Genomic DNA, 20,003 nt, shown 5'->3' with positions numbered 1-20,003 from the left:
AATCCCCCTTACGTACATATTGTAAATAACCAATAATCTCTTTTACCACAAAATGTGCTTATCTTGACTCTCTTCTACTTAGCTGTTTCCTGTGAAAATCTATTACAACAAAGGAGAGAAGCTCAAAATGCAATACAATGCTTTGCTACCTAAGTATGTCAGCTACCTGGAGACAATAATGGAATAAAAAGTGACTCAAGCTCTAATTATGAATTTATTACCTATTTATCTATTATTAGGGATTTCTTTAAAAGTTTCATCTTAAAAATACCATATTATTTATAATTATTATTAATATTTGTTATTTAAGAAACATAGAATTAAATTACTCAAATGGAGATCTAAATTTTTATACTGTTTTTATCTGAAGGAAAACCCTGCTCTCAAATGTATGCGAAGTGAGGTTAAAGCCAGGCCAATAAGGGTAAACAAACCATGGTGTGAATAAAGAGACATGAAGTAGATAAAATTTTTCTAAAGTGTCAATTATACATCTTTGCTTTATTTTATTTAAGAGTTTAATGGCCATTAAAATGCCCTGAGAACAGAGTGAAAAGGGTGAGTAGGGTGGGGAAAAATTGTGTAAAGAAAGAGTAAGAATACTTCCTTCTGGTCTGAAGTTGGAAAAAGGGTATACAAGAGGAATTTGAGATCCTTAAAAATAGATTTTGCTTATTCCAAACTCTTTCTAGGCTTGGCTGTTTCCTACCTTCTCCTCAAGAATACATCTATGCCCTTCTTGACAGTAGAGTGACAAATGACATGGCACATATTGGTTTATCTTCAACACACCTAGTTTATCACAACACCCATGCAATATGCAACCACAGGCATTCTCTAGTACACGGTTAATGGGTAAGTTATTGAACAATCCTATTTTGGCATATTTGAACTGAGAATCAGAAAAGAGAAGATGAACCAAAAAGAGATTTTTTTGACTCTAGGTCTCCAGGGAACCAAGTGCAGAGGATCAGTGTAAACAATGACACAAACAAGCAGTTTTAATGAAAATTTTTTTTATCAGAATTGAGCTATAAAACTCTGCTTTATAATACTTATTGAACATAATTCTCACAATTTTTCTTGTGATCGAATCTTTTATTATTTGTGTATTTGAGAGCAGTATGTTCCTTTCCATTTTTTTTTGCATACATATTTTTCTTTATGAAACTTTCCAGAACACAAAATGCAACTTGTAAATTATTTTGGTTTGGCATGGCCTCATATGCACTAACAGATTACATACTGTTCTGATTAGACACGCCAAACGTGCTACTCAATATGTAGACATGTTTCAACTCACACTGACAGCTGATGTATGATTTACTATGCTAACTGCTCAAGGCATTTGTACTGGTTCAATATTCATATTTATTTATGCCAAAATTTTGCGGTAAACAAAGCAATTTAAGTGATGTATCAGATGGCTACTGACAAGAGTTTTTTTAAAAAATCTGTTGACATGTACTTTAAAGAAAAAAAATCACATAAATATGTCAAAGTCTTATGAAAATAAAGCAGGATCTTTTTAAAAGTAAAATAAAGCCATGACACTCTATGTTTTCTGTGCCATTCTATACGTTTTCTGTGCCATTTTAGTTATCCACCAAACTGAAAGAACTGTCAACAAGATGGTTCAAACATTTACTCCAGAAAAATAATCTTTGTCCATTAAAAAAAAAAATAGTCCTAAAGGAACGAGAAAACAAATTCTTTTAAGTTCACCCAAGTTGGAGCTAAAGTCCAAGTGCCCATTGCTCTTCCCTGGACAGACATCTATGCAATCTAATCTGTGACCAGTCATTTCACAGGCAGGATTAACACGTGCTATTTTACCTTAACAACCGGCTGTAAATCATTCCATCAAGGGAAACACTTGTTAAAAGCTTAATGGTCAGAGAAAAAAAACATGCAAATTTCCAAAAGGAAAACAAAACCCAGTTTCTGAGTTTGTCTCATAAATTGCACCCACACCCTGACTGGCCACACAGGAGAGAGGCCCAGCTGATTGCTTAGGCAATAAACCAAATTTTTTCAGTGTAGGGAGAACCATTGTTGATCCCTATCTTGGCACTTTTACCTCTGATCAGGGATTACTACAATTTACAATTTAATACTGGGAGGGGATATCTGAATAGTTCTATTCCCATTGTGAACTAAAAAAGAAAAATATATATATATATGTGAATTAAGAAACACATACTTTAGAAAATCACTAAAACATATTTACAATGTCTTCCAAATGGCTTTCATTGACCTCACAAAACTCATCCAGGATTTAAAATGGAAGACGTGAACAAAAGTTAAGTAAATAACTTTCTAAAATGTCACAGGAGAATGAAGGAGAAAGGAATTAAAAAAAGGATTAAAAGATAGAGGAAAAGATATTTTAAAAAAAGGAAGAAATGAGAAAACGTTTTTGGGGGGTTGCAGGTTGTTTTTTTTCCCCACTCCAAAACATATTAAAAGTAAAGTGTTCTAATTATTAAGACTGCAGTGAATTCTGAAACCAACTGCCTGAAACCAACTGCATCATTTATAATTCCCTAGCAACCAGTACAAAAAATACTTACAATTTTTACCTAAAGGATTACTGAGACAAAAACTATAATGTGATTTTTTTTTAAAGTTTGGAAGTTTCTTATAATCCTTTCTTCTCCATAATATGTTCAACACCAGAATATCAATAATTCGTCTGCATAAAAGTGGCTTGATAAACAAATGCATAGAAATGTAGTCGTCAACTACCCTGTTTGTGGAGATAATGCAGGAAACAGATCTCATAAAAGATGCAATATCATATTCTTTCTTAGAAAACAAAAGCAGCTTTGTTCTTTCACTTTAATTTCTCTTGTAAAAATTTCAGCTTCTATATTTTAATGACACCTTGTTTTACTATCCCTCTTTCAAAATTATAATTTGAAATACACAAGTTTGAATACAAACTAATTTCAACAACAAATTGTCTTGGAAAGGAAAAAAAACAAAAACCATCACTTACATAGAACTGTTTTTCATTGCTCTAATTTGGCTAATTTTATTGTTAATCTGATTGAGTGTGACTGATTAGGTTAATTTATCTTCTTTTTAACCAGAATATTCTGAATTAAATATAAATAATAATAACTGCCTAAAGCCACAGCTATAAATTCATAAGTTAGGAACAGAAACATGAAGAAAACATACCTTTAGGGGCATAGTGTCCACTGATAGATAAAAAAAAAAAAACCTCCTGCATTGAATGTCTGTCCTGAAAAACCATCTTTCTTAAAGATAGTACTGATTTTATATTCTATTAAAATGAACCAATTCATATTCTGTAAAAATAAGTTTTCCCATAATAAAATTCTATTAGCATGTTCTTAACTCTCACAGCATTTAGAATCTATATATTGCTGTGGTGTATATAGTCTGTCTGTGATGCTACCAAGCTGCTGTTTGTTTGTTTTTAAACAATTGGGTCTTTGACCAGAATAATCCAGTCACTTAAGTACAGTAGTTACTTAACCTCTTCGAACAAGTCTCTTCAACTGCAATCTGAAAAAACTGGTCTGAGACTCCTTCGTGAATCAAATTCCTTAAGTCTGTGATGCCTATGCTATTAGCTCAGCCATCTTCATTGCCCAAACATCTCAGCTGCATGTGCCTTTATTGGGGTGCCTGTCACTAACACGGAGAGTCCAAAACTTTGTAAAAATCACTGTTCAATTTAGTGATTCATGTTTAAAAATATTCCAGTCAATCTACATTTGATTTTGCTCGGTTTTTTCTTTTTCATTCATTGACCAATAATTCAGTTAAAATAGTTGAAGTGGTTCCATTCGTAGATTTAGCTTCAATCCCTGAATATACTGATATGTGTGAATTGGTGTTGAAAGAAAACATGTACTTAACTGCTTAATAAATTGCAGTTGGAGAAGGAGGTATTGGGTAAACTCTTTGGGTAGCAGGGTAAAGTTTCAATAATGTAAATAATGCATTATCTATTTTCTCCTGCCGTTATAGTACAGTTTCTGATTCTCAGAACTGTTGTCTGACAGGTCTGTGTTCTCCTGGCCAGGCTGTGGTACATTTTGCAGCTTGTCAAATTTCCTCGCTTCCTCGCGCCCTTTTTCATTATACAGCATTGCTCTGTGCTTAGCCACTGTAGCCGTTCATGCAGACATACTCTACCTTCAGTATAACACTAAAATTGATTTGCTAGGTGCTCCTTTGCTTCTTCACATTTCACATCTTCCCATTGAATTTCTTGTGTCAAGAACACAGCTCTGTCTTTTCACTTCCATCCTCAGAAATCTGAATACTCTTTGGGCTTTCTGAATATTTAAATAGCTTTGTGACTGATGTCAGAGTGTTTTATTCTATAGTACTTTGTTCAGCGCAATTTTGTATTATACACTGAGAGGATTCTGTGCCTATTTTCATTTTAGATTCTATTTTAAAAGTATTAAAATTTACTGGTCTTTTCACAGGAGTTAATGGTAAAAAGACTTTTTTTTCTGGTAAAAAGCAATTTTACTATTAATAATTAGTATTTTCTTCAGAAAACATATATTAAAAAAATATATAATATAGATTTTCCCAAAGTTAATAGTTTATTTTCTATACAGGAATAGAACAGGAAAAAAAGAAAAACTAAATACCCTTATGCAAATGAAAAATATGCTTTTATTGTTTTTCCTGCAAAAGTGAAAGAAATGAATGTAAAATGGTTGAGGCTTGTAATTACATGATCTAAGTTGGTACTGGATCTTGGATGTCCTCGGGAGAATTCAAAGCCCTACCATTTAGTGCTCGTTGATAAGGCACCTTTATTTGAGCATATTGTTTTACCTGGTCAAATTTTGAGACTTTTGGAAGCGTAGGGGAAAGTTCAAACTTCTTTACGAAAGTGTAGCCATTGTGTAATAAAATACCCAAGATGATTCATTTAGTCAACCTAATATGTACTCATCAAGGAGGGGAACAAGCTAAGGAGGTATTATATCTTTCTCTAGGATAACATGTTAAGTGCAGCATTCCAATCTAAAAGGTAGAATTGTTCCTTTGAGTAAAATAATTAATGAGCTCAACAAAAGGAAAGCTGTTACGAGAGAGACCTCTAGTGGATTAAAATGCAAGTGCCTTGGAAAGGGGTTTTATTGTTTATGCTTCATCTGAAAAACGGAACTTACACAAATGCTGTTTAAGGCAGCGTCCACAAAGCAGCAAACTAAATTCCTCTTTAATGCTTAGTACGTGTTATTTGTCCGAGCAAATAGTGCTTTTCAGAGCAGAGCCAACAAAGTGCTTGAGGGAGACTTAACTTCTTCAACAGCAGATTTTGAAAAACAAGTTGCAGATGCCTAAGAAAAAAGACAATTTATAAAACGGGACAGCTAGAATTTAGAGACACTTTCTAAAAATTATAGCCTTTTATTTGTTTGTGGAATCATTAGTTAAATTATAGGTAATTTTTTACATATAAAAATATCAAAGCAGTTTCCAGAGGGGTGGGTGAGGCTAGTTCGGGAAGATTTTCCAGTTTTTCACAAGTCCTATATTTAATAATAAAAGATATTAATGTTAATTCATAGTTGTTTTTTAAGAAAAATGGCAAAGGTCTGTGATATGCAGAGTAGAGAGGCACCCAAGTACAGGTTATTTAAAGAAAACCATTGCTTCTGGATTACAGAGTATTTCATTTGACTAATGCTCCTTAGAAGATTATTCTTCCTTTGTTCTCCCTACAATTGCATTTAATTCATCCTCTGATGTGTAATCTAATTTTAACTGCTTATTAAAATTTTTCTACTTTAAACAACGTTAATGGTAAATATGAAAATTAGGATATATTTTCTGGCTAAAGGTCCAGCACTAAATTGCAGGGAAATCTGTGTCTACTCACTGCATTTTATCAAGCAGGAAGTCGCCTAACTTCTAATTTAAATTAGGACGTCCGTTTCAGCTCATAGAGACACTGTGAACCAGAGCTACATAACTTACAAAAGTGTTCAAGCATAAGGGATAAAGTGAAAGAAGTTAGTAAGCTAAAGATACAGGGTTAACTCAGCAGTAAAATATAGTCATAATTTTTAAGAAAAATATTACAGCTTTGGGAACTAGTTACTTACAATAACAATTTCTGAAATTCTATTCTATACTAATGCCAGATATACATCTTTTTAAAAAATTAACCACAATAGAACTTTAGTGTTTGCTATTGTTTAGCTGGTGTCATCCGAGTTTAGGAAAAGAGTATTTTATAAGGCTATGTTTTAGTGTCAGCCCCTAGTTTTCTTATCCGGTGTTAATTCTTCCTATTGTCTTTAATAACACTTCCTTCAATTTCTCCTCTGGATGATGAAATTTTAGAGCCTATTTGCAGGGCAGGTTATTCACAGCCCTTACATTCCTCATACTAATATATCTCAGTTAACGCTGAAGAGGTTCTATCTTTCCACTGTTACCAAAGTCTGAGCATCATATAAAATAGGACATCATTATTCTGAAAAAGTGTGGTTCATGAATCTCTTCAAATTTGGGCTGGTGGCTGGCAGCCACTTAAAGGAGAATTGGTAGTGGGTTGGCAGAGGGAGTGGGGAGAAGGAAGTTAGAGAGTGTCACACAAATTTTATTTCCCTGACTTTGTTTCCAATTTAGAATGGAGCTTTTTTTCAGAGAAAGAAAAAAAATAGCTTCGAATTTTGAAAGCTTTGGAAAAGATTTTTTTGTTTATATTTAAAAGTATTTATAATAGCTTAAAAGAATTTCTCCAAAGACAGAAAAGCATAAAGAAACATATTTATCTACCCTCCTTTCTGATTATTTCCTCTTTAAAAAACAATGAATCACATTTCTAGGTCTCCAAGTTTTCCTTAAGTGAAACTACATTTCAGTTTATAACTATTTTCCCTAACCATGTTAAAAACTGACTCTGTCAACATATGCACCTCCTGAATGGTTTCTTTGCACTCTTTTCAATATTAATAATTTCCACCCTTCTTGCTCAATATTAATAAGTTCCACCCTTCTTAACCACAAAAAGTTAATTTCCATTAGCACCTTGGGATGTAAGAAAGAGTAGAAGTAGAAACAAAAGTCTTCAGAGTTTGTCAGAATTTGCAGAAAAGGAAAAGTCAGAATTTGGTCAGACCAAGGGGCTGAAAGGCAAAGCTCTCTCCACTCCTCGAGTTGTGCCATGCTTGAGGGGTGTCATTCCCACTCAGAGTCCTTCTACACTAAATATGTGCCGTTATTTTTAATTTTGCTTTTTACTTTGGCCCTGCGTTTTTATGCATGCCTATTATAGGTTGCAACATATTAGTTCAAAATTTATAATTTCTCCATCATTCAATGTCATCCTCACCCTAATCCCGTTCCAACATCCATGACCTGCCAAGTAGGCACAAGAGGTGCTAGCACAAAGAAACATTCTAGTGAAAAGCAAATAAAACCACCAGCGCTCAATTGATCTGAGTTGTCATCATTGTAGCACTGAATAATTATCTCTAATCTGCCAGTAAATAGTTAGGTCACCTGAGTAGGTCTCTCGTTTTTTTGTGCTTTGGTTTCTGTATCTGCAACTTGAAGATTTCAGTATTTCCCTATCCAAATTCTGATGTAAAGATAAGATGCTTTGAAGCAACACAAATACAAAGTAACATTATGAATCTGAAAATGAAGACAACAGCTGTAAGTTACTGTTAAAAGAATTCCTCTGCCTAAGAGAATTGATGGTTATACTTGATACCTCTCTAGTTTAGATCCTGCGTCCATTGCTTTGGGACCTTACTGTAGTCACACAAATGACTGACATTGAATTATAGGTGAGTCTAAGCAGAACTTTCAATTGACCTGTTTGTGTTTCCTTCCCTTCACCAATAAAGCATCTGTGGGCAATTAGTTTTCAGCACCAACTTCCAGGAGATAAGTGATTCCATGTTCCAGACACAATTGCACCAAGAAGGGCTAGGATTTCTAACTCCTGATTGTTCTGGGGTTTTTTTTATCCCCAAAGCAGAAGGAAGAAGGACCTATGAGGTCCTTATACAACAGGACTTATTTAAGCACCTACTAAATAAACAGAGCTTTCTCTGGTTTGTCAACCAGTACATTTCTGAGGAGAATATTTTCTGAGATGAAAGTTATTATAACCAACATCTTAGTCAACCTAAGATTTTTTTCACTATAGTTAAACATTAGTTTCCCTTTCTCATAAAAAAATCACAAAGATTAGCCAGTATGGGTTTTTATAGGTTTAGTTTCTACATCAAATGTAGGGAAATGGGAAACTGGGGTTGTTCACTTATCTTCCTCTAAAAACAATATACATAATATGGTCTTGCCTTCCTCACTAAATATATTGTCTTAAAAACCTCTTTCAACTCTAAAAACTCTGCCTTTATTCTTCTTTGTTCATATAGTAAAATTTATAGGATTTTAAAAATAGCATATATTAGTATGAGTTTGAATTTGTGTTTGCATAGTTACGCACATGTTTGCACACAGAAAAAAAGTAATAGAGAAATTTCCAGATAGGTGATTAATATAACACTGCTGAATTTGTGCAGGTATAATTTCAAATTGTGTTATATTATACATACATCCATCTCCTCTACTAGACTATGAGTTTTCTGAGAGCAAGGGTCACATTAATCTTTGTAGCTATAGTATACTGAATTTATTCATTCATTCATTCATTCAACATTTATTGAGCACTTGCTATGTCCCAGGCATAATGTTAAGTATAGAAATTTTTACAAAATGAATTACACATGATCCTAGAAGAGTTCCTAGTTTAGTGGAAAAAAATAATATTGTATAATTTTAGCAACTACACAGTTTGAAAAGCACATTTACTTCCATGATATCCTTTGAACCTTAACAACTATGTGAGATTGGTATAATTATCCTCATTCTTATAAATGAGGAAAGTGAGTTTCACAGAGGTTAATTATGTTGCTTCAGGTCACTCAGTTAATCAATGGCAGATCATGGGCTCAAGCCTTGTTACTCCAAATTCTGTGGGTACCTAATAAATATTCCTACTAACCCAACAATACAAAATTGTATTGTTGGATTATTAGCTGTCTTGCTTCTTTTTCTTCTGATCAAGTGAAAATATTTATAAAACATCTTCCTAAACATCTGTCTTAAATCCATTCCATAAGTAAATTACATAGAATCAAAACTGAAACTCCTGACCTAACCAGATGAATTGTGAACATAGAATCTTTCAAAGTAAATCAAAATATTCACATACCCTCAAAAATTTAGTACCACAAATCTCATTCAGTCCATTTCAACAGCCAGAAAAACTGCTTTTGTACATAAGGCATTGCATGCAAGTCGAAGGACATATTAGTACTTGCCCTCATGGTTCCAGTTCAAAGAATTACTGTGCCAGAAGTTGTTTCCTCTGTTAAGGGTCCAGGAAAATCTGATTCTTGTTAGTATCACTTCTTATACACAGAGAAGGTAGGAGAATGCTGCTTTTATTCAATCCACCCTACACATCACACTGTGCCTGCCAGGCTGAATTTGTATAATATTAAAAAGAGAAAAAAGAATAACATGTTACTCAAAAAGCTTTTGGGTTGCAACCAGAGGTGGGGTGATGATGGCATTCTATGTGTATGGTAAAGAATCATTTAAGATAATCAGACTACATGATATGCATGTTAATTATAGCAAACAATAGATCAAAGCAGATAAAAATTGCATGAGGAATTATCAATTGAGGAATCATTGAAACGAAGTGTTAAATTTTTGAAAGTCAACATGACAGATCTCATTTGGTAGCACATGTAGAAAGTTCCGTGGGCCTCATCTTGACTTTGAGTCTATTTTATTCCAGGACATAGCTGCACTACAAGCAAGGGCATCTGTGGCCCATATTTGAATCATAAGCTTCCCCTTCTGCCTTTTTGTTTTACATTTCCCCTTTGGAGGTTTAGGATAGAATAGTGTTTAAGATGATTGAAAATACTGTGCCATGAGGATGTTTGAGTATCCCCGGTTGAAGGCCAGCAAGCTGGAGATCACAAATGAAGTATAATTCAGCTGCTATTTATTTATTAGTTTATTCATTCGTTTATTGGTTCACTCATTCATTCATTTGTTTATTCTTTCTACAGATCTTTATTTAACATTTGTCTTGGGCTTATAAAAATAACAAAACACGTTGTTGTTTTTTTTCTCAGTAGGAATCCACAACTTAGTAAGATAAGAAAGACAAATGCAATTATCTCTTTCAGTGAAAGTATACCAATTAATATCGAAGATGAGAGTCAAAAATGAAGATGAAGGAGGTCAAGTATCTAATGAGGGCATAATGGTAAAATGATTGTCGGGTCCTAAAAGTGGGAAGTACTACATGGTTCACCTTATTCCCTACAGTGCCTAGAAGAGTTGCTGGTCCATGAAAGACAATAAATGTTGAGTCAATTAAAGAATGAATGAAACGAACATTGCTAGTCAAATTCTCAGAGTCTAGGAACGTCAATTTTCTTGGCTTCGATGAATAAATAAATGTTAAGCTAATAATGAATGAATGAAATTACTGACTATAGGCCTGGTGTTCAAAATATCTATAAAGGGCAGTCTTCTTAGCACAGCAGCTCACACTGCAACCCTAACTGCATTGCTTTCCTTGCCCAACCACCTCATCATTTCATAAGTTGGACTGAGTGAGAAGAGAGAATAAGTTGACCATACGCCAGGAGAGACACACCTTGGTTTTCACAGGGGCCGACCCTACCCAGTATGATCCACATTGTCTCAATATAATATTTTGGTTTTATAGGGATCCTAGTGAGCTCTGAGGGTGTTTTTTTTCCCCCACATACTGAAAACATCATCTGTTTTAGTGCTCTACGTATGACATCACTCTGACATACTGTAAACATGATAGTGCATTTTATGGCAGTGGAAAAATAAGCAAGCAGAGGAAATATCTTTCCTCCATGCTTTGGTCAAATATATTTTATAGTTAACTGAACTTAGCTACACATACAGTTTTCAGAGCTGTGTATAAAGAAACTTTCTACATTGAGTGAATTTGATCTAATGAATGCAACTATTCACAGAAAAACTTTAGAGACTCCTTGAAAATGCATTATTTCCTGTTTCAAAGATGTATTATATCCTCCACAAAAAAAGTCTTTACTAAAATTCTAGTTCTAGCTCACTAATATGGATGGGCTGATGGCTCACTTTCAAGCTCTCAGAATGCAAATAAAGTACTTAAATCTGAAGGTTTCTATTGATTTTAAGGTTGCTTTCCCCAAACCTCACAGTCATAGCTATGAGCTCAGTCTCATTTTTATTGAATAGCCATCAGGAAGAGAAGAAATAAGAATAAAATGGAAGGAATTAAACTCAAGTAGAGGACATATAGGGAAAGGATGATAGGCAGCAAACAGAACCAGAACATGGAAATTGGATCATCTCTAAGCTTTCTCTTCAGCAGAAAGTCATGATGGTCTCCAACTCTTAGCACTGTCCTGTGGTTTCAAAGGCAGGCCAGGTATCTGACGTGTGAGAGTGCCACAGGGCAGGGGGCTTACCATGTAGGTTATTTGAAATGATACAAAATATTACCATTTAGTTATTTCTTAAGTACTACACAAAAGTTCAGGTTATAGAATAATTTTGCCTCAAATTATTTCCTGGTTCTCAATTTCCCTGAAAATAGGCAGTTGAAAACTTCCTTTTATATGTATTACTTAAACACACAGCCCCAACTTATCCTGTGAATGTAAGACATCTCTGCAGTAAAGATTAAGTAGGAAAATTGTTTTTTATTAGGTTTTCATGTGTGATTCATCTTAGATATGGTAACAGAATAAGGCATTTTGGTTGATTTGTTTTTAAAAGTTAAGGAAAAAGAATATTTAATTAAGTTCAGTTGGTTCAGTATCCCTTAAAGATTTTAAAAATGAAGTTCACATGTTTATATAATGAAAAAATGACATGAGAGAAAAAAACATGCCACTACCTGGAAAAAAAGAAAAAACACAACTGGTTTGGTATCTTTCATCCAGCTGACCCAGACAGAGGAATTCTGTTCCGTTATCTTCATAAAGTAAATTTCTACTTGTAATATTGTATGCATAAGTTTTCCTTTTTAAAAAAAATTTTGCTCTACCATTTACTAAAGATGTTTAAAATCATCTTGAGTTACTTCGGCAGCTATTTATCAATGCATTTTATACCTTTTGTTGGCTATAATCTTAGTCATTTTAGTACATGGAACCCTAATCTTCAAGTCTGTCAGTCCCATTTTGCATTACAAATCATTTGTCGTTTTATAACTGTCATTTCCAAGGACATCTGGAAAAGATGGATTTATGAAAGGTTACTATGCATTCTAAGAAGGCCGAGAATTAGCATGACTTTGTAAAGGTTCTTATAAATTGAGCAGTAGCCATCTCTGGCAATAAGGTGTTTTCTGCTCTTGTCAAGTATCTTTATTTAAATATTAAGGGAGAGAGATGACCTTTGGCCTTGGAGATCACCGTGACATGGCAATGGTTCAATCTATTAGCTGTCAATGGAGTGCTATGGCCTGACTCTCTCAAGGCTTCTATTTGTGGACAGTGTTATAATAACCCTTCCATTAGGCATCCCCAAGGCAAATAACCTCAGCTTTAACAGAGTCAGTTTAAAACTCCTTAGAGGAACATTAAGAGACTATCTGGTTTGTGTCAGTTTAAGATCAACTACTCTCTGCATAGGTTCAATTCTGTAAATTTTAAGTAGCCACAGTTATTTAAGAGTGATTTCATATATGCCTACAGGTAAATATTAGACACATAGAATGTAGAAATAACCCTATCTACTTCTTTGATTTCTTAACCATCCTCTTTAGAGATTAACTCAATCCAAATGGGCTTGAGAATCTATTTTTTAAAGATGACTCTTTTTCATCTTTAAACATATCTTTTTCTTGGTAGAAATTGCACAGTGTTGCTGCAATGATGTGGTAAGAACAGAAATTGGACACATCAAATCTCCTCACAATACACATAAACTATGGTAAATGGAAGAGGCAAGACAATATTCATGAGGAAGCAGGCATACTTTTCTATGTGTGTACTAGGAGTAAGTAACGGTTAGAAGAGCAAAAATGTTTGGTTTTCTCTGCCTTTTCACCCTGATTCTGTCTGCCTATCAAACTATTTTATCCCAGGTAAGTCATCTGGTTATGCTCAGATGAAACGCTTGCATTTGAATCACAAATGATTGCTCTTATCTCTAACAACTTAGGATCATTATTAGACTCAGACTTTGGTGGTGGTGGGATCTGAGGACAAAAGACATCTTTATTCTGTGAAAAATCAACAACCTTAAAATAGTTTGAAAAATCAGTTATTATTGAGTGTAAAATATATCACTAAAGATGATATGAACACTATGAATGTTTGGTCATGAAATAAATTTAGTGTCTCCTCTGTATTCAGCCATTGTGCTTGAGTGTCTGTGATTTCTCTTATTAAAGCATATAATCCAAATTAAAAATAAACAAATTCATCAGTGGCTATGGACGGCTTCTCAAGTGCAACTTTCATTTTATTGTCTTCATTAAATACCAATAGATAAATTAGCTCCATTTGGAAACTCTATTTTTTAAAACTAATGGAAAAATCAACAAATATTTATAGAGGGCCTACAGTGTATACATGGCATTGAAGTAAACATACACATCTTTAAATATTCTTTCTATTCATACAGTAAAAATCCAACCAATTTTTTAAATAAAAGACTAAATTTTGGGAAAATAAAGTGTGTGTTTAGTACTTGATTTTATTTATTGATGCCAAAGACATTAAAGTATAAATAATTATTGATTGAATTTTTTAGCCCACATCAGGTTAAGTGCTATAAGGGGAAAAAAAGTAAAATGATATCATGTGCTAAAACCCCAGTGCTCATAAACAACACTTAGCTTTTGATTTACAGGGAAATCACAATTCTCCGTTTCTCGTTCCCTCTGTCTCTGACATTGCATGCGAGACCATAGGGCAATACATGCCCTACAACATAATATAGGATGTAATTTAAAGGGTTCTATTGATGCTATAAATCACAAGTAGTTCTGCTGAAGCGGTTTATGAATGGCAGTAAAACACTAAGACTGGATTATATCATTAGAATTATGTACCACATGTAGGTATTGTTATTTGTAATTGGGGATAAAGTATTACAAAACATCTATATGGAGATGTCATTTTTCTTGGTATTTATAAGCTTCTTCAACACAAGAAGATGTGCTTTGGGATAAAATAAGAAATACAGGGTTGTAGAATATCTGTCAGTCTGAAGAAATGATTTGTATTCTCTGAGAGTAGATCATAATGGTTAGAACATATTCTGACAGGTCATACATAACCCAAATGTTAGAAGCACAAAAGACTACCTGTATATGGGCTACCAGCAGATGGTTTATTAGTAAAGTTTATTAGTACACAATTAAAGAAATATCACATCACATCACCATGACTACAACAATATGGTGCACAAAAAATAAGTTGAAGAGTGTAAAAGGTCAATCAACCTGTTAGTGCTTGCTACAAAGAATTACAACTACAATGGACTTGTTTTCCCACTGAACTGACTGGTTTTTGTGAACACATAGCCATTCTGAACCTCTCTGAAATAATCTTGGCTTAAAAATTTCCTTTCTGGGAGAATAAAAAGAATATGGCAATTCTTCAACTATTCTGAGCACATCTTTTATGATGGAGAGGAATTCCAATCTTCTATCTATTTTAGCCACTGTTCTTATGGGTAAATAGTCCTAGTGGCTGTATCTGTGTAACTAAACCAGATGACTTGGTTTGAGGCTATCACAGTTCTTTCATCTCTTATTTTAATTTTTTTCTTAAAGAAACTAAAATAAGATAACATATAGTGGGATATTACAAGTAATTTCAGAATATTCCAGGTGAGTCTTTGGGTTCTTCAGATTAATTTCCCTAACTCAGGTCAATCCTGATCCCAAAATAGGCTAAGGCTTAAGCACCTCCTACCTTTCTCTCCTAGGCATTGACCAGCAATAGTCATCAGTCCCCAAGCTGACCGCTAGTTTCCCAGGAATAAAATAGGGCATTCCGGAATTATTTATTGTGATTCTCACCTGTCAGAGCCATGTCCTTGTATTTTAGGTTTGTTGCTGCAATATTTCCCTTTTCACATAAACAAATTTATTCCAATCTCACTCAGAAAAAAGTAACTGACTAATAAACTATTTGTATTTATTTGCAAGGCCAGTGATTATAATATAGAGATTATTTTAAAGTGACTTTCTGGGAATAACTTTAGAATTTATTAATCCAAAGATTAAAAAGGGTAGAAATTGTGCATTATAATAGTTTAGACATAGTAAAGATGACTTCCAGCTAGAGGTTCTCTGGAAACTTTCTGGCAAGAGGTAAAATTTGAACAGAATCATGAAGATTAATCAGCATATAGAGATAAGTATGGACATTCTGAGGGAGCTTAGTCAAGGCATAAGATCAGGAAAGTGAGAAACTCTGGGTATGAGACACTCTATCACTGTGAGAATGTTGGAAAACACATGTATAGAAGAAAATAATTTTATATTATAATCTTGCAGCCAAATATAATCAACATTAACATTTTAGTATTTTTGTTGATTTATGTATATAATTTTATTTAAATAATTAAAATTCTTTATATGTTGTACATACCTATATGATATATATCTATGATTATATATATGCATATGTGTATATATGTATCCATAATATACATTTATAATGGATAAAAACTAATGCATATTTAGTTTTTAAATAATAAGTATTCTTAAAATTGCATACTTTTTTATAATAAGGATGATTAATTATTCAACTCTATGGGAAATTTATTTTGTTCCTCACATTTTGCTATTGTTAATAAGGTTGGAACAAATATACTTACATATAAATCTTTGTACTTGGAATTGTTTTCCTAAGATATATTACTAGAAATTAAATTATTAAAAGTGTCAAATATGTTAAAGATTCAAAGGTTTTTGATAAGTAATGCCATGTTGCTTGAATATATATATTTTATACTCTCCAAGTAATGATAAACAATGCCATCTTAATACCTATTTTCTTCTTTCATTTTTCTTTAAATTTGCAATTTCAATAAGAATAATGCATCATTTAACTTTATTAATAATGTTTCTCCTTTGTATTGGCTTACACTGAACCTCTTTCTACTCTTAGAAGGTCATTCCTTTGCCTACAAATGTTAGAATTGTTACCACAGAAAGAAAAAGGAAAGTTTTTATTTAATTTCTCAATCCAAAATAGTAATTTTTATAGAAGAAAAAATATTTGGAAAGTTAAGCTTTGTTGAGAGAGAAAGGATCTTTTTCAAAACACTTAAAATATGAAGGGTCAAGTGTAAAGATTAAAAACCATAGTGCAGATAGAAAGCTTCTTTTTTGTATTGATCTTGTACTTCCGTGAGTTGATATCTTTCATAAATTGTATACAAATCTTGGATGTTATTTCTTCAAATATTATCTTCCATTAAATTTAGTAAAAGGTTGGCCTTCATTTCTTTAAATATTGTTTTGATTTCATGATCTCTTTTTCCTATCTATGTGTGACTTCAATGACACATATATTAGGACTTTTTGGAGTATCCCATGTCTGAAGCATTTTTTCCTAGGATTTTTCAACTGTTTTTTCTCTATGGCCTCAATTTTAATATTGTTCTGTTGACATGTCCCTCCACATGTCTTTGTGGAGGCAGAGGCTGTCTGAGATCCACAATCTGGCTGTTGGGATTTGGTTTTGCTCGTCTCCCCTGTCCCCTGCTCCACAGTCTCCGTCTGGCATCTGCCTGCAGACATTAGTGCAAACTAGCTGAGCTTCCCCGAATGGTGCTGTGGGCTGGGAACTTCCCTGTCCAGGATCCTGCCCTGGGCTGAGAACGTGGCCTTCTTGTGGGAAGAGGAGTGCTATAGGGTTTACTATATGCTTAAAACTAATAAGAGGCCGGGCACGGTGGCTCACGCCTGTAATCCTAGCACTCTGGGAGGCCGAGGCGGGTGGATCGCTGAAGGTCAGGAGTTCGAGACCAGCCTGAGCGAGACCCCATCTCTACTAAAAATAGAAATAGAAATTATCTGGACAACTAAAAATCTATATAGAAAAAATTAGCCGGGCATGGTGGCGCATGCCTGTAGTCCCAGCTACTTGGGAGGCTGAGGCAGGAGGATCACTTAAGCCCAGGAGTTTGAGGTTGCTGTGAGTTAGGCTGATGCCACAGCACTCACTCTAGCCCAGGCAACAAAGCGAGACTCTGTTTCAAAAAAAAAAAAAAAAACTAATAAGAAAAGAAAAATGCCCTTACCTGCTACCTGTGGAGGGAAGCAAGTAATCCTGGAGCTATTTGAGAACAGCATTCTTGGTTTGCCATATCAGCATCCTTCCCTCTCCCCCTCTTCCGATTCCCGCACACACCCACAAACACACATGCACAGACACACACATGGTTGCTGAAATATACGCCCTCTCACTCTGGGCCTAGAAGTGACACCAGGGTACTCTGGTACTCTGGACAAGTGCTCCTTTCCTGAACAACCTGATAAGAGAAGTGTTTAAGACCTATTACTCCAAAAAAAATTCCAAATCTTCTGAAACCTCAAAGGATTACATCCCAGGGTATCAAAAGCATCACTGAGATGCCTGAATGAGTAACAGTAATCTGACTGGTTGCCTGTGCCTAAAAGACTCCTCCCCTTCTCACGCTCGCCTCCCTTCAGCACTAGGACAGCTCCCACGCTGCCTTTATGTCTCAGTTTCCCTAAGACTGGTTCAGATGACCTGATGTTTACTTCCACAGCACACTTAATTCTGCCAGCACTTACTGCACTTTATTGAAAGATTTCAGTGGCTTTCATCTTTTATGCTCTCCTCAGAAACAACCCTTGTTCTGAGAAAGGCAAACATTTCAGTGAATGGTCATAGCCTTGAGTGAGCATCATTTCATTATCTAAAGAATTTGACACTTCCGTACTTTTCTTATGTACAATTAGCCATCCCTTAATTATTTATTAATGAAATACCAGGTTAAGCAAGACACTATGTTACGTGACGTAGGATATGGAGAAAGCTAAGGTATATTTTTTGCTTTTGGTGCCTATCCATCTAGTGAGGAAGGTAATCTAAGCATTAGACAGAAATGCAAAGATAAACAACAATACAAAGATAGAATTTAAGTACCAATTGGCTGGTATAACTGCAAATAGAAGGGACTATGTGATAACTGTTGACTGGTGTAGTGAAGGAAAGCCTTAAAAGTAGGAAAATCTTGAGTAGCCTTGTTAAAGAGCAGAAGACCAGACTAGGATGGGAATTTTCAGGACTGGTTATCTTTATTGATTTGGGGACCTGTGTATAAAAGGTAATCCATATACATCTCAAATATATTTTTCATATTTACCAATGTACAAATAGAAATCTAATGCCAGAATGCATAAGATCTCATGTATCTCCTATTCCCTATCCTTGGGAATATCATAATGGGTTTTATACAACTACATACTGCTTCTAACACTGTTGGAGTGATTGCAAAGTCTTGAAGAACTTAGAGGTCTACTTGTTCCATATAATTATAAGAAATAAGTCTTTTTGAAGACATAACCATATAATTCAAAAGCTATTTTTCTCTACACATACATACAATATCACTTTTTCACTTGTGTAAGCAAATAAATTATAATCTTGACTATAATGTTGTTTTGCAGCAATTTAATTTTTTCTGAACATAGCTCTTATTCTATTATAATGCTTGAATGATTCTCATGCAATGTTTCCAATCCACTTTCCCTGGCTTGTGAAACTTTTTAACGAAATGTTAGCATTTGCAGGCACCAGATGTTTTGACATAAGGAGAAGCAATATGTAAATTTTAATCCATGCTAGGAACAATAGCCTGCAGGCACCTTTTTCTTATTACGTGAATCATATACTTAACCACAATGTGGTCGATCCTATCAAAATCACCACCATCTCAAGTGTTATACTCTTGTTTTATGGCTGCCAATTAATGAAACTGATATATATTTAACATGATGGGTATCCATTACTTAACCTATAAACCTTATAGTATTTTACCACCTCACGACCACATAGCTAGACCTCTGCAAGTAATAACAACTTTTTAGGTGGGTTTTAATCTTCTTTTGGTGGTCAATAAAATCAATGCTTGTGTTATGTCTTAATGTTTTATAGTTGCAAATATCACTTATTTTACAAAACAAATATTAAAACCTATTAAAACTTTCTTCACTTTTCCATATTTTAAACTCAAGTCAGAGTAAGGGGTATGAGTGTGCATATGTGTATTTCTAATAGAAGAGATTTGAGGATAGCTTTAATATTTTCCAGATGTATATTCCAATAAAGAATAACATATTCTTATGTGCAGAGTACTATCTAATATCAACAGATTAGAAAACTTTTTTTATAAGCTTCCATATGAACACACATGTTATGTGTACCCCCAAAACATCACAGATGTACATATACATACAAAAAACATTCATGTGTCAGATCTAGTCATCCATCTTCTAGTCTATACAGTGTTAAAAAATCATCCTAACTTATTTTTACCTGTATTAGATTGGTTTATGTTCTCCACAAAGAAATTATTATATTGTTCAGTATTTTTGGCATTGATAATGCTTTAAGAAAAATAGTCAATGGTATTACTTTTTTAAAAAGAAATGAACCTATATTTGAACATAGAATATCATCCTTTATGGTTAACTCAGGGTAGTCCTGTTTTATCGTCTTCAAACAAGGTGCATACGGAAAAAAAAATCCGTAACCATGGTATTAAATATTACAAAGTTTTAACACAGCTGAGATTCTTATTAATTTCATTATCAAAGGATAGGTCTAGTCAATACCAATTAATAGCTTTAAAATGTTTTACATATTAAAATACAGTGTTCTATTTATCCTAGATGGTCCCCAGACCATCTAGGATATTAA

The sequence above is a fragment of the Lemur catta genome, chromosome 11, assembly GCF_020740605.2.
Source record: "Lemur catta isolate mLemCat1 chromosome 11, mLemCat1.pri, whole genome shotgun sequence".
Lineage (NCBI taxonomy): Eukaryota > Metazoa > Chordata > Mammalia > Primates > Lemuridae > Lemur > Lemur catta.
This window is presented reverse-complemented; position numbering follows the sequence as displayed.